The following is a 16,800-nucleotide window of genomic DNA, read 5'->3' as shown; positions in this document are numbered from 1 at the left end:
TTTTCTTTTTTATCATACTTTAAGTTCTAGGTTACATGTGTAGATCATGCAGTATTGTTACATACGTATACACATGCTATGGTGGTTTGCTGCATCCATCACCCCGTCAGCTACATTAAGTATTTCTCCTAATGTTATCCCTCCCCAATCCTCCCACCCGCTGCTATCCCTCCCCTAGCCGCTGACTCCACCAACAGGCCTTGGTGTGATATTCCCCTCCTTGTGTTCATGTGTTCTCATTCTTCAACACCCACTTACGAGTGAGAACACAGTGTTTCGTTTTCTGTTCTAGTGTCAGTTTGCTGAGAATGATTGTTTCCAGCTTCATCCATGTCCCTGCAAAGGACATGCACTTACCCTTTTTAATGGCTGCATAGTATTCCATGATGTATATATGCCACATTTTCTTATTATATACAATACAATAATTTTACAATAATTATTCTCATATTCCCCTTAAATACTAAATATGTAAATGTTTTATTCTCTGTGTTACAAATGCCAACTATGTCTATCTAGTGTCTTATGGTTTTATGGACTCTCTGTGATCTCTTCAAATAGGCCTTAAATTGCAATGTGAGAAGAATTCTCATGAAGTTGAAAATAAATTGAACATTTGAATATCAGAAACTTAAGATGGAAAGATGACTGAAACATAAATCTGATGCAGCTAAAAGACAAATCAGTAGCTTTCTTTTAGCATCAAAAATCTTTCCATGAAAGATAGCTATAGCAGAAAATTACTGAGGTATAGCTGAAGACAAGAGCTTCTCAGATATATAAAATGTGTGTCTGTAAAAGAAAAAATAAATTACTTAGAAACACTGTGGAAAAAGAGTGACTAAAATCTTTCTAGCAAGATAATGTTTTTATTTACCAATTATATATTTCAAGTTGAGTTTTAAATTTCTTTTATAGATTTCAGTTTATGTTATGGACACCAAAGCTTAAATATATATGTATCTACTTCCATTTTATAATCTTGTTCACATAAAAAATCCCTGTGTTTATAGTAGATATTATAATTTTTATTGTAAAACAATTAACATTATAACCTTGATTTCTAGATCACTTGAAGCAGTAGGATTTATTCTCATAGACAGGTGACCATTTTTGAAAACTGAATTGATACACCATCATTTTTATTAACATTAATATTTTGATAAAAATTACTTCTTTAAAATTAATACTTTTTATTATAATACCTGTATGTTACACAAATATTAAAATTATACCTCACTTTTGCTAGTGGTGTCTCTTCCATAAATATTTGTTTCCTTATGAGTATTGGTGTTTACTTAACTCAGTATTGTGTTGATAAATGGCACGAGTTTTCATGGCTAATCTGACTTCCCTGTTCCTTTTCTCTCATCTCCTCAGACATTTTGCAATGTAGACTTTTCACTAAAGGCCTGATGAGTTCAGCTGGTTGCTGTCACATGATCTCTTAGTAGTGCTTCTCGTCTTTCATCACACTGTGTCACCAGCACCTAGCACATGGAAGGCAGCACATAAGTATTTATTGAAAGACTATGTGAACTCTCACCTTTTTAATCTCTGATTTTTTCAATTTTTTAAATATTATGAATTAATTTATACACAGATAATTTATACTTTTTAGTGTACAATTGTGAGTTTTTATAGTTTACAGTTATCAATCCACCCCTCAGTTAAAATATCAAACAGTTACAACATGTCCAAAATTTTCCAGTGTCCACATCAAGACCAAACACTGGACAACATCCAATCTGCTTTGTGTCCCTATTGTTTTAACTTTGCAAGACTGTCATATAAATGGAAACATAAACAATAGAGGTTTTCTGTCTTTGTTTTTTTTTTAGCTGCCTTCTTTTATTTACTATGCGCTATTTGAGGTTTATCTATACTACTGTATGTAAATTATCATCTTTTAAAGGCCTTATTAATTAGACCAAGAAAGTAGAGATTATATATTTTTATAGAACACATCTATTAAATACATTTTTTTAATTCTAATACTACCCTCTAAACTGTTCCAGTTGTGATTAGAGTCGGCCTTCCATATCCATGGGTTTCACATTCACAGACTCAACCAACCGGATCAAAATAATTTCCAAAAAAAAAGCCGGGCGCGGTGGCTCAAGCCTGTAATCCCAGCACTTTGGGAGGCTGAGGCGGGTGGATCACGAGGTCAAGAGATAGAGACCATCTCGATCAACATGGTGAAACCCCATCTCTACTAAAAATACAAAAAAATTAGCTGGGCATGGTGGCGCATGCCTGTAATCCCAGCTACTCAGGAGGCTGAGGCAGGAGAGTTGCCTGAACCCAGGAGGCGGAGGTTGCGGTGAGCCGAGATCGCGCCATTGCACTCCAGCCTGGGTAACAAGAGCAAAACTCCGTCTCAAAAAAAAAAAAAAAAAAAAAAAAAAAAAAAAAAAACCTAGCAACACAACTATAAAATTAATACAAATAAAAAACAATATAGTTTTTATTTCCATAACATAACATTTATACTATATAAGGTATTATAGGTAAACTAGAGATGATTCAACAAACACAGGAGGCTATGCATAGGTTATATCCAAGTATGATGCCACTTTATATAAGGAATTTGAATATCCAGGGACTTTGATATCAGTGGGGGTCCTGGAAGCAATTCTTTCTTATACTTACATTTTTACTTGCTTCTGTCAATGGTGTTCTGATCCTCCTCCTATATCAGAAGTCCCCAAGACCATTTACGGATTGATGACTCCTAAGAATGATTCAAGGAAATCAGAAGAAGTTATTAAAATTACTATTGTGACTTATTACTACGAAGGAATACAGATTGAAATCAACAGAGGGAAGAGGCAATCGTCGCACAGTGCAGGAAAAATCAGGTGCAAGTTTTCAGTGGCAAGGACAGTACCAAGCAATACAATTAATTAGATAGAATTTTCTCAGTAATAATGTATTTTTTTCTAACATTTAAGATATTAAAACATCAGGGATATATTTTTTTCAAGTGATACACTCTAAGTATCTGATATTTTCTTCCATGTGGACATGTCAGAATAATTTACTAGAAAAAGGGGTGTTATACATACAACTCTATCCACTATCCTAAAATACCAAATTAGAGTGCTCTTTCAGCTTTTTTAAACTTAAATTTAAAATGAACAAGTTAAGCATATTTTATTTTAAATACATAATTTTTAAGTTTTTATATTTTGAGGTAAATTAAAATTTTGTATTTAAATTTAAAATACAAAAAATGCATGTATCTCCCTACAAGGACACTAATTAGTAACTATCTATGCCAAAAAATCACTATCATGAGAAGCAAAGATCAGGTTAGCATTAACAGTGTCTAGTTTTAACTTCATATCATTGAAAGAGGCACTGAAGACATAGAAAAACAAACGTACACTTAGGAGAGGGAATACATAGCAATTGTGACATTGCAATAAACTCAGTGCTGCCCTGTCATAGCAGAAAGCAAAACCAGGCTGAACTCAGCTGATGTGCACACAGGGAGTAAATATTTAACCCAGCCTGAGGTAGAGAGAAATTACTCATCCCAGGGTTTGGAACTTGAGTTCCAATGAGACCTAGGAATGTGGGCTGATGGGCTGTGTGGCTCTGAATAAACTTGAAAGGCAGGCTGGGCCACAAAGACTGCAACTTCTAGGTGTTTCTTACTGCTGAACTGGGCTCAGAGCCAGTAGACCTGGGGGCCTCATGGTCTACTGAAGCACCAACCAGCAGAGGCAGCTAAGGGAATGCTTGCACCAGCTCTCCCGCAACCCTAGACTGCACAGCTCACAGCTCCAAAAGAGATCCCCTACTCTTTACTAGAGGGAGGAGAGGAAAGAGTCAAGACAACTTCTTCTTGCATCTTGGATACCCACTTAGCCACACTGGGATAGAGCACCAGTCAAAGTCATGAAGCCCCCTTTCCAAAACCTAGCTGCAGAACAACATTTTTAGGCCCACCGTGGACCAGAAGGGAAACTACTGCTTTGAGGGGAAGGAGCCAATCCTGGCAAGATTCATAGCTTTCTGACTAAAGAGCCCTTGGACTATAAATAACCAAGAGTGATACACAGGTAACATACCATGGACCGTGGGTGAGACTCTGAGACTCGCTGACTTCAGGAGAGACTCAGCACATCACCAGCTGTGGTGGCTACAGGGAGAGACTCCTCCTGCCTGAGAAAAACAGAGGGGAAAGTAAAGGGGGATGTTGTCTTGTACATTAAGTACTAGCTTGGCCACAGAGGGGTAGAGAACCAAGCAGGCTCTTAGGGTCCTCAATTCCAGGTCTTGGCTCTTGCATAACATTTCTAGACATACCATGGGCCAGAGGGGAATACACACCCTAAGGGTGTGTTCCAGGCCAGGCAGCATTCATCACAAGCACTTGAGCCTTGAGGGAATATTAGTGGTAGCCTGAAAATACTCCCCGTGGGCCTCTGGTGATGGTGGATGTAGGTGAGGCTCCTCTGCCTGGGGAAAGGAAAGGGAAGAGTGGGAAAAATTGTAGCACATGCTTCAAGCATCAGCTTAGCCACAGTACAATGGAAGTACCAGGCAGACTTCTAAGATTCTTGACTCTAACCCCTGGCTACTGGATGCCACTTCTGGACATGCTGGGGACCCGGGGTAACTACTACCCTAAAGGGAAGTACACAAACCTCTCTGGCTTCATCACCTACTGGTTGTAAAGCCCTAAGCCCTTCAGTGAACATATGCAGTAGCCAGGTAGTGATTACAGAAAGCATTAGGCAAGACCCAGTGTTATGCTGCCTTCAGCTTTTACCCAGCAGTTATATTGATATTGGCCACAGGGGTGCTTGTGTCAGCTCACCCCTAGCTCGAGGAGGTACAGAACAGAGATAGAGAGTCTATTTGTTTGAGAGAAAGCAAGGGAAAAGATCAAGAGTCTCTGCCTGTTCCAGTTGGTCCAGATCTTATTTAAGACGATCAAGGCAGTACCTCTATGAGTGTGCAAGGACCACAGCATTACTGGGCTTGGAATGGCTCTAATGCAACTACAGCTAAGATCACAACACTTAAGGCTTTTGGAATACTGAGAAATCCTTCCCAAAAGTGACAGGTACAAAAAATCCCAGACTTCAAAGATTACAATAAATACCCAATTCTTCAATGCCTAGTCACAGATGAACATCCAGAGGCATAAACACTATCCAGGAAAACAGGACCTTACCAAATAAACTACCTAAAACACCAGGGACCAGAAAATACAAACTATTAAAGACTATATCTAAATATAAAATGTATTGTTCTTTAAGTCTGTAAATTCCTTATACATATATAATTTATAAAGTTCTATATTTACGAGTTTATAAATTATATTTACTCTTTAAAACACATTTTATATTAAGGAACATGACTTGGGAATGATGATCGACAATCAGTTTTCACACCAGTTTTCTCAGGTTTTCTAAAGCTGGGTTTATTTCCCTGGAAGTTTGATTACTCCTGGGATAGTTTTCCTTTTCTTTCTGATTCTTGCTGTCTCTGATTCTATTTTATACTATACCTGTCTGTACTGTAGCGTAAGTATCATTATACATTTTTCCTTTTGCATTCCTCTTGCACTGCATCTGCTCAGTGCAGATGGGGATTCTTCCCTTAATTCCTAGCTATTCAGTTTCATTAAGCTTTTTGCAATTTTAACAGTGGCAGTTCAAAAGTGCTTCACTGACCTGACTTTAGGTAGTCATAACTTCTTTTTTTACAATATTGAACTTAATAATAATAAAAAAAAGACCTATTTTTTCTGTCCCTAAAATGTTGCTAGAGAGAAGTGGCTCATATTTTCAAATATGAAAAGCATACTTGTTAAAATTCATAAATGAAGATCTAGTATTCTGTGTCTGCAGCAATGTTGTTACATTTATCCCCTTGAGGAAACTGGCTCAGTTCCAGATGTCAGAATCAGTATGGAGTCAGGTTTAACCTGTCCTTGAATTACTTTTGCAGATTGGTGCAATTTATTTGAGAAGAAATAAAAGTTGATGTATATGAATTAGAAGAGTTCTTCATTTCGGAGGAAGAATGTTAATTAATTTAGGGATTTATTTTGTAAAAACTTATATACCTAGTTTTTTTATGTTTTGATTTTCCTTATGGCATACCATGTCATCACCTTTCCACAACTTTCTTCTGCCTTTCTCCTTAGTTTCCAGGAGCCTATTGCTAATATGCTGCTCTCTTATTGCTGATATGCTAAGTCATCGATACTGTCTCATCACTTCCCCAGCTACTCCAGTAAATACTAATTTACTCAAGGTTATGTACCTTAGCTGGAGGGGCAGAGCAAGCACAAAAGGAGAGTATCCATACAAGAATGAAACACAAACTTTAAATGAAGCCACAGTGAGATTTGAGAACATATGCTTAAAATGATTGGATTACAGCTTTGCTTTATACATTTTAGGGAGAAAGAAGTTACAGGCAAAGACATATATGAATACATAAAAGGTATATATTGGTTCAGCCAAGAAGGGTGGAGCATCTCCAAGTAGGGGCTTCAAGGTCATAGAAAAGTTAAAAGATTTCCTGATTGGCAATTGATTTAAAGGGGCAAACTGCCTAAAAAGAAGTCAGCATAAGGAAATGCTTGAGTTAAGGGGGTTGTGAAAGCCAAGATTCTTATTATGTAGATGAAAACTCTAAGTAACAATCTTTAGAGAGAATAGATGGTAAATGTCTCCCATGGACCTTAAAAGGTGTCAGATTGTCCAGAAAACACTTAATAAGTGAAGAAGATTCTCTACAGAATGCAAATTTCCTTTACAAGAGATGTCTTTTCAGGGCCATTTCAAAATATATCAAAGAACATTTATTTTAAGATAAAATATTTTTATTTTCTTCGAGGCCCTCCTTCTGTCATGTGACAGAACTCCAACCTGAGTCAGATTGGAGCTGCGTATCTTGTTACTACAGAGTCTGTTCTGACAGTCTTACGATTTCTGTTTTAATGTTAACGTTGGTCAGTTGTCTGAACTTCGAAGGGTGAACCGTTTCTAACCTTGATTTCCATCATGGTAGAATGAGCAGAAAGAAAATCAATATGGTATAAAAGATTTTGATAACACTATCAGCCAACAAGAGAAAATGGACACAGAACACTCTATTAACAAAGCAGAAGGAAGTCTCTTTTAAAGTATATATGAAATTTTCACAAATATGGCCTATATTTTGGGCCAATAAATAAGTCTTAATAAATTTGAAAGATTTTAAGTTACACCTAATGTATTCCCTCCAGCTCTTGGAAATGGAATAATATGCTTCTAAATGACCTACGGCTGTGAGAAAAGTGAAAGATACTAGAAAATATTGTAAACTCAATGAAAGTAAAACCACAACAAATCGAAGTAGTGCTTGGAGAAATATATAACAATGAATATATTAATAATAATGATAGGTCTTAAATCAGTGACCTCAGCTTTCACTTTAAGAAACTGCAGAACTAATAACAGGAAATGAAATGAATAAGAAAGACTATTGTAAAAATAAAATAGCAAATGTTTTCATGTAAACAAAATTTTACAAAATGCAACCTTATCTTTTGTAATGACAATTTATGATTTCCTGGGGATGTGATGGAAGCAAAGGGTTACAAAGGCAATTGGAAAGTTTTTGGAGTGATGAATATGTTCTTTTTCTTGGTTTTGGTAATAGTGTCTCTCTCTCTCTCTCTCTGTCTCTCTCTGTCTCTCTCTCTCTCTGTCTCTCTCTCTCTCTCTCTCTTTCACATACACACACACACACACACACACACACACACACACACACACAGAGTCTTTTCTTGTGTTGCTATAAAGGAAGACCTTACACTATGAATTAATTTAAAAAGCAGTTTAATTGGCTCAAAGTTCTGCAGCCTTTACAGGAAGCATGATGATGGCATCTGCTTCTTTCTGGTTAGGGCCTCAGGAAGCTTACAGTCATGGCAGAAGGTGAAAGGCAGCAGGAAATCATATGGCCAGAGAGGGAGTAAGAGTGAGAGGAGCGAGATCCTAGGCTCTTTTTAAACATCTAGGTCTCATATGAACTAACTGAGTGATAACTTATTCATTACCAAGAGGATGGTGCTAAGCCATTATGAGGGATGTGCTCCCATGATCCAGTCACTTCACAGTAAGCTTCACCACCAACACTGATAATCACATTATCTAGTTATCCAGATAAACACACTAGGGTTTATGAATGTTAAGATAACACTCTTATTAAATGAAAAAGCTTGAGTTTGACTCCAAATCTGTTTGAATCCAAAGATTATAGCCTTTCTTCCACACCAAAATGTTGAAAACAAAGCAAAGCACTTAAATATCTGGTTTTATCTCACAGTAAGATTTTATTTCTCGCTTTCTCTTAAGGTTTAAGCCAGGAACTTATTAAAAGATCAAAATATGCCAAAACACAGCAAAAACAGGTCTTGAGTCACTGCTGTCAATACTGGTTTTACATGCCAAGCTCAGTTTAAATTCTTTGCTATGCCCTCCAAGTAGATGTTTGCTCTTTTGTTCAATCAGGAGCTAGGCCTGACCACCTTACTTCTCTAATTTCATTTGTTTAGGCTGGAAATGTAAACATTCCTTGGTGATGAACATTAATGTATATTGCTGGGAAAGCAAAAATGACATGCAGAGTAAATATGAGCAGAAATAATAAGATTAGAAAAAGTCAATAAGAGATGCTAAGATAGGGAGGCCATATTTAGAGATTAGATGCCCCTGAGGAAGCAAAGCAAACAGACATAAATATGAATGTGACTGAGAAGTGGTGGAAGGTCAAAGCGGACTGAAATATCAGTGTGATACTCTCTGCTTTCCTACCCTCTATTGCAGGAAACGTGACACTAACTTGACTCTATTTTTCTAAGTTTTTTTTTTCTATTCTCAGCCATACATAACTTTCTTTTTTCAAATAATGAAAAGAAATTTTTTTCAATGTAAAAATCTTGTAAATGTCAAGATTATATTAAGGTCCATTTCAATTTTGATAAAATATGGGGTCATGATAATATGATGTCTTTGTATTTAAAATTAGTTCCTAAGAGAGTTTTGTGAGATAGTTGTCTGACAGCTTAAAATTAGGTCACATGAACTACTGTAACATGATGAAGTTAATGGTAGCACCTAGTTCTAAATTTCAGGTTTTGCAATAAGCTACAAATTGTTGAGTTGTTCCATTCATATAAACACATATGCATGCATGCACACACATATCCATGTGGGTGTTCTTAAAAATCTTGGATACCAATTAAACAACAGAAAAGGGAAGGAGACTGTAATTTAATATTTAGCTCTTCTGTACAGTATGATCTTTCACTTTCATATTACCTCTGTGAAGGCAAATCATACACAGGCCAATACTTGGCTCTAAAGAAATTTTAAAAAATATATGAAAATGATATAAACTTTGGATATGTGAAATATATCCCAAATTTGGAAAAGTTTCTCTCAAATAAATTCAGCTCAAAATGATATAGCATAAAATAATACATCACAGTCTCAGAATTCTTTCTTATTTTCTTTCAACCAATACCTTTCCTTGCAACAAGGGTTATCAGTCATCTGACCTCTGCATTTTTTAAAACTTTTAAGTTCAGTGATACAAGGGCGAGTTTGTTACATAGGCAAACTTTTGTCATGGGGGTTTGTTGTACAGATTATTTCTTCGCCCAGGTGTTAAGCCTAGTATCCATTACTAATTTTCCTGGTTCTTTCCCATCTCCCACCCTCTTCTCTTTGAAAGTCTCAGTGTGCGTTGTTCCCCTCTTTGTGTACATGTATTCTCATTCGTTAGCTCCCACTTACAAGTGAGAACATGCACTATTTGGTTTTTCTGTTCCTATGTTAGTTTGCTAAGCATAATGGCCTCCAACTCTATCCACGTCCCTGCAGAAGACATGGTCTTGTTCTTTTTTATGGTTGTGTAATTTTCCATGGTGTATACTGACCTCTGCATTTGTATATAATTAAATAGAAGATACTCATCACCGGAAATGACAGATACAGGTGAGGGGATGGAAGGCAGAAAACCACACTGCCATATGTGTACCTATGCAACAATCTTGCATGTTCTTCACATGTACCCCAAAACCTAAAATGCAATAAAAAAAAATAAAATACTCATCACCATTTTTTATAATATGATCTCCTAAGGATTTAACCTTAAATAATACAGGATAGTCTTAGATATTTTGAATGTTATAACAATACACTATTTTGTGGCTGATTCTTTCTTCGATTAATGTTATGTGTATGAGAATTTTCCAAGTTGTTAGGTGTAGCTACAGATTAATTTTAGTTATGTACACAATCACATCTTATGAATTTGCCATTCTAAGTTTAGTGCACATTTTAGTTGTTTTGAGTTTTTTGCTATTATGATGAGTGTTTTGCTGCACTGTTATTACATATTCTTGTACGTATCTTTCAATGAACATGAGCAGACATTGCCAATGGCTATATGCCTATCAGTATATAGACATGCATGCCCTAAAATTTAGTTTATAATGCCTAATGGTGTTTTATACTTCTATTAGTAATTCAAGAGTGTTAGTGCAAACTGAGTCATTATTCAATAAATAGAATATCCTTTCATGGTTATTCTAAACACTGAATATCACTTATATTAAAATTATTTTTCACCCCAAGTTTGAGATGCTTTTCTCTGGTGGTCACGCTCTGTGGCTATGTACTTTCTAGGTTGCCAAGTTTCCCAAATCAGTGGCCCTGAGAGATGACTTGTTAACTATGCTTCTTCTCTAGGTGGACTGTACTATTTAACTTCATCTTTTAGTTTGAAATTAATTTATTTGTGCTCTATAAAAGAAATTTCCGATATCATTTTGAGGAAATGACTTACCCTGAAACTTTGACATTGTTCCACTTTGGAATGGTCTACTTTACACACAAGTTGTTTATCAATCCAGCATTAGAAGGACACACGGTTATTTATCTGATAAAAATGAGAAGTTTTCATTTTGTTATCTCCATTATATCAAATATGTGCCTGTGATTCATCTGTGGTCTGTGCCTTTGGAACATAGATATTATTTTATTTTCAAGGTTCTATGTAGGGAATCAAATTATGACATGAGTTTCATTTACACCACACTGCAAATAACTACTTTAGATAGCATGGCATAACAGCCTTGCAGCACATGGATTAGAGAAATGTCAAATGCAAATGCAAGTACAGTGGTCGGTAAATTTTGATGAAAAAAATGTTTTAAAATAAAAAAATAGACAAAATTGGAGAATGGATAAACATACCAGATCACACAATTCTAAAAGCTCCCTTTAAGCAGAAGAAAAAAAAATGACAGGAAACCAAACTGGCTTATCAGACTAACTACTAAAGCAAGATAACTAAGATTATTTAAATCATTAATGTCAGTAGAAGGTACAGTGAAATATTCCGAATCCATGCTGAATTTTCCAGAATCCATCAACTAAGAATAAAATGATCAGAAAGTGAAATGACAAATATGTTTGTTAGAAAGGTCCTAAATTTTAGGCCAATTCAAGACAGAATTTGTGTAAACAATGTGCACATTTAAACTTCTATGAGTCCTAAAACTTACAAGGAATCTTCATTATTCATAGGGCAATCTTTTTTATCATAAAGGATGACATCCACTTAGACCAGTATTAAAAATGTTAGTACTTTCCACATTATCTGAGGAATGAATAGATTATAAATTAGAGGCAGAGCCAGTTCTCTGAACTCTTCTTTCTCTGAACTCTCCTTGTCTTTCTGGAATCACATATGTATGTGACTTGATGAATCACTTCTCCTGCTTTACTCAGAGGTAACCTATGGAGGAGTCTGAGGATATTAAATACATATTAAAGATTCTATTGGTTTTATATAATCAAATGAGCAGCAGAGAGCTCATCACTCAAAGCTGAAAGAAATAGGTTGTACTAATTTAATGAACTGTGATTGAAAGTTTTCCTACAGGATATCTGTTCTCTTACAGCAGTTGAATGTAATGTCCTATGCTTTTAGATGTGATATATTTGATAGAAATCTGTTAAGAAAAGTTATGTTTAGTGTAGGATGTGAGCAATGGGCAGCAATGAGTATAATTAACATTTATAAAAGTGTTCCTTTTGCCAACTGCTTTCCTTTTGTTATGTAATCTATTTCCCCCCCAAATCCTGTAACTTATAAATAAGCATTATTTTAGATAATGCAGTGGAGAACCTGGTGGAAATAAGAAATAACATGCCCAAGGAAACACATCTTACAAACTGGGGAGGAAAAATTTAAATTTAGAATTTTGAGCCCCTAAGTCAATAATCTTTCTTCTACAGCAAATCAGTTCTGCAGAGAAATGACACTTTTACTTTTACGGTAAAAATTTTCTCTATGAGACACACATCATTATTTACTAAAATAAAAGGTCTTGAAAAGTTAACTTTTGAGGAGAGCAAAAAGGGCATATATATTTTAATACTCTTCAGTGAGACAAATGATTCAGTTGTCTTTCTTATTAGGAAGAATGGCAAATATGTTGGAATAAACAAGAAATCAATGAGAAAGCTGATAGAAAATAAGACAGGTAGACCCTGGCTTGTCTTTCCCTGGCTAATCTTTAATTTTCTATTAAAGTAGATTATATATTCCTCAAAACTTCTTTTGCATCTTTGTACAAAATTGGAGAAAAGGCACCAGGGCCAGTCAAGGTGCTCAGAAGCACTGATGTAGGCCGTTGACATTCATCTGTGGAGTGACCACGTGAGACAATGGGGGCTGAAAAGCAGAGACATGAAGATTTTCGTCTAATAGCTTGCTATTAGGTAATACACAAAATTGAACTAGCTATTATACTTATCTTCTTATTTCTGGATCTCTCAATTGCTGTCTTTTGAAAATAAGTATATGGCCTAACTTTTAAGTCTTCTATCTGACTTCATACTGGCACAGTCTTCCAAAAATCAGAATTAACTTTGAAAGTCAAAATGGTTTCGTATTTGCCTAAGTGAATGGTTTTATTTCTGACTTGATTATCACTGCAGGTGAATTGATTTTGCACATAGAGGTAATCTTAGGGATGGCATAAGGATCAATGAGACTAAAATGCTTTGAAGGTCTTTGAGGAAGTCAATTGTAGACTTGCTAAATGCTATTTGTCTAGTTTTTAAAAATAGGCCAGTAAATATAGTCTTACAAATGAAAAGATATAATCAATATTATGCTGGCTTTCAGTGTTGCAAAGATCCTCTGCAATAATCAACCGATGTTTTAAATGACTTGGATATGGTCAGCATAACACAAAAAATATAAGATGCAAACTTTAAAAAGTATAAGGTGCTACACAGCTGAAATATGGAATTAATACCAAATATAATATGGAATTAATACAAAAAATAAATACATATATCCATTATTTATGTGAAAACCAAGAGATGATCTTAGAAAAGGAAGAGTCATAGAAAGAATGCTAAAAGAGAAGACAGATTACAGGTCTGAACTATAACAATTCTAGAAAAAATTCTAAGAGTTCTCTAATTAGGTAAATACTGTGGTGAAATTTTAGATAGTTAAAGAACCCATTGACCATAAAAATATACATGTTATATATATATTATATATATATATAATATATATATGTAAATATGTACTAATAATATGCATACTAAACCCACACTGTAGCTCTTCTAGTCCCAACTCCAGCTATAAAAAAATCTCATTTCAGAACGTCAGAGTTTATCACTGTCTTAAAAGTAAGCCAGATCTCTTAAAAATAAGCTAGATTCTTCCATGTAGCCACCACCAGAGCCTACCCCTCTGTTTCAGGGCTTCTCGTCTTGGTCCTTAGTCACAGCTACTGGGGCTAAACTCATTCGCCTGTGTATCTGGCAAAGGGAAGTCAGCACCCTTTGATTGTTTTTTTCTGACAGTTTTTCTTTTCTTTTAATGCCAGCACAAGGATTATACTACATAACTACATATTTTTTTCATGCAATATTCTGTTGTTTCTGTAGAACTCCACAGTGTTATGACCTGTTTATTCTTTTTTTTTTTTTTTTTTTTGAGACGGAGTTTCGCTCTCGTTACCCAGGCTGGAGTGCAATGGCGCGATCTCGGCTCACCGCAACCTCCGCCTCCTGGGTTCAGGCAATTCTCCTGCCTCAGCCTCCTGACTAGCTGGGATTACAGGCAAGCGCCACCATGCCCAGTTACTTTTTTGTGTTTTTAGTAGAGACGGGGTTTCACCATGTTGACCAGGATGGTCTCGATCTCTCGACCTCGTGATCCACCCGCCTCGGCCTCCCAAAGTGCTGGGATTACAGGCTTGAGCCACCGCGCCCGGCGACCTGTTTATTCTTGTTAGGCTTAACAAAATGTCTTTTTTTGGTCACCATTTTCTATTCCTTAGAGTCACACCACTTATGAAACTATAGCAGAGGCATGACACCTCTATGCACTGATAATACACTATTAGATAATTAGTACACATTGGCTAAAACTGAATAATAGGAAGGTACACACACATACACACATACCACACTCATACATATATACATATCCCCACCTACATATATGCGTATACTCACATACATATATTATAGGCATAAAATATATACACACATATATTTTTGAAGCATATAATAGAGTTTCAAGAATTTATTTAATCCCAGCAGCCAATTGCAGTGAATATAGTAATGTGTCCCATGTCAACATTGGGGATAAAACTTGCTAAATAATGTCAAATTACTTATAGTTCTATCATGTGAATTTCAACATACAAAATGCCTACAAGTGTGTGTCTAAATGTGTCTAACACATTTAAAAGATATGTCCTAAGTCACAGTTATGTATGATGTATACCTTCTCTAGTTGTGATAGTGCATTGCAAATAAAAGGAAATTTTTTGATAGACAATTTCGGTTACTTTTATTTATCTACAGAATTTGTTGGCAATATTTGATCCATGCAAAGCTGTGAGATAGGAAGAATACATATTCCTTTAAGGAAACTCAAAGCTATTGTGTGACTTGATTGAGGTTTATGCAATAAGTACAGAATACCTACTATAGATTCAATATTTGAATCTGGATCTGATTTCATTGTACTAGTTCCTTAGGGCTGCCAGGTACTTTGTTAAGTACTTCAAATGAGGTGTTTTAAACAACAAAAATTTATTGTCTCATAGTCCTGGAGGCCAAAAGTCCAAAACCAAAGTGCCAGAGGGGTTGGTTGAGAATCTATGCCTTGTCTCAATCCTTTTGGTGGTTTTCTGACACTCTTTGGTGTTCCTTGGCTTGTAGTTGCTTCCCTCTGGTCTCTGTCTTCATGTTCGCATGGCATTCTCTCTGTGTTATATCTGTTTCCAAATTTCTTCTTTTTTAAGAACAGCAATTTTATTGGATTTGGGGCCCACTTCCTTTTAACGTAACTAATTACATCTGCAACTATCCTATTTCCAAATTATATCACATTCTGAGGTAGTAGGGAGTTACAACTTCAACATATAAATTTTGGGAGGACACAGTTCAACCCATAACAGTCAGGAGTTCAGGATTCTTTCCATCATAGCAATTATATGCTCTCTTGGACGTTCTATAGTGTCCAGGAAAACAAGAAATAAAAAATATACTAAAACCAAGATTAAGCAATGAAACACCAAAAAGAAGCAGCTTCTGTACACAGGTCACAGGCATCTGGATGCGTTTCTCTGCATAGGAGAAACATTACACTCAAATAATTTCATCTATTCCACCTTTGTAACAACCTACTACATGCAGCTAATTAAAACAACAGCAGCAGCAGCAACACTAATTGTGCTTGGAATAACACATTCTGCATGTGGGAAGGAATATTAATTTTGATCTTCAATAATGTCCCCTTTATGTAGATCTTTATAGTATAAAACATGCTGCCATAGGGGCTGTCTCATTTCATTTCTGCAGTTACAGGGGCAGCGGCAAGGCTCATGTTATCCTCAGTGGAAAGTGAATGAACTGAGGCTCACTGAAGCTAAAGTACCTTGATCCACACTAAAAAGACAGCAGGAGCAGAGCAGGGGATGAGGCTTAACTCTTCAGTTTTGTTGCCCAGTTCTAGATGCCTTTCACCAGCCTCTGTTATCTCTCTCCAGAAATTGGTTGAAATTCTGGCTTCTCTTTCCTGTTCCGTTCAAATGCCATGCTTCCAATTTCCATGTTCTTGATCGTTGTTGTTTCCTAGATATATTCCTGTTCTATCCCTTTCACCTGCATTAGTTCTTGTCTTCCAAGAGCCAGTTCAAATATCTACTTTTTCCAAAGGTCTCAACCCATACTCATCACTTTCTTCTTAAAAACCAAATGAATTTATACTTTGTAAAATGTAATTTTGGACTGATCACTGATTGTTCTGCTTGTTTCATAAGTCAGTTTTCCTGTACACACATATGTGTGCATTTTTTTCAGTACCAATTTGTGTGGCTCAGCCCCAAAAATGTCAAAAACAGACTAATTTGCTAATTGATTAATTTATCTTCTATCTCTTCAACAGAATGTTTATTCATCATTGACCAGTCAAAAAATGTTAGTTTATAATAATTAAGGGAATGCTCCTGAGCTTTCATACAGATCTAATATTAACTTCACTAGTTTATGCATATTTGATGTACTAAAAAAGCTTGTATAGGAAGTTACTTTTATATACTATTAATGAAACAAAATAATATCAGTCATCATCTGAAGTTAATATTTAATTTATTTCTGTTCTGAGGCAATAGAGCTTATTTTAGTAAATCCATCACATTATATTTTGTTTTTATGCCCTCTTTTTGCT

The sequence above is a fragment of the Saimiri boliviensis genome, chromosome 4, assembly GCF_048565385.1.
Source record: "Saimiri boliviensis isolate mSaiBol1 chromosome 4, mSaiBol1.pri, whole genome shotgun sequence".
NCBI lineage: Eukaryota > Metazoa > Chordata > Mammalia > Primates > Cebidae > Saimiri > Saimiri boliviensis.
The sequence above is the reverse complement of the archived record's forward strand: the minus strand, read 5'-3'. Positions refer to the sequence as shown.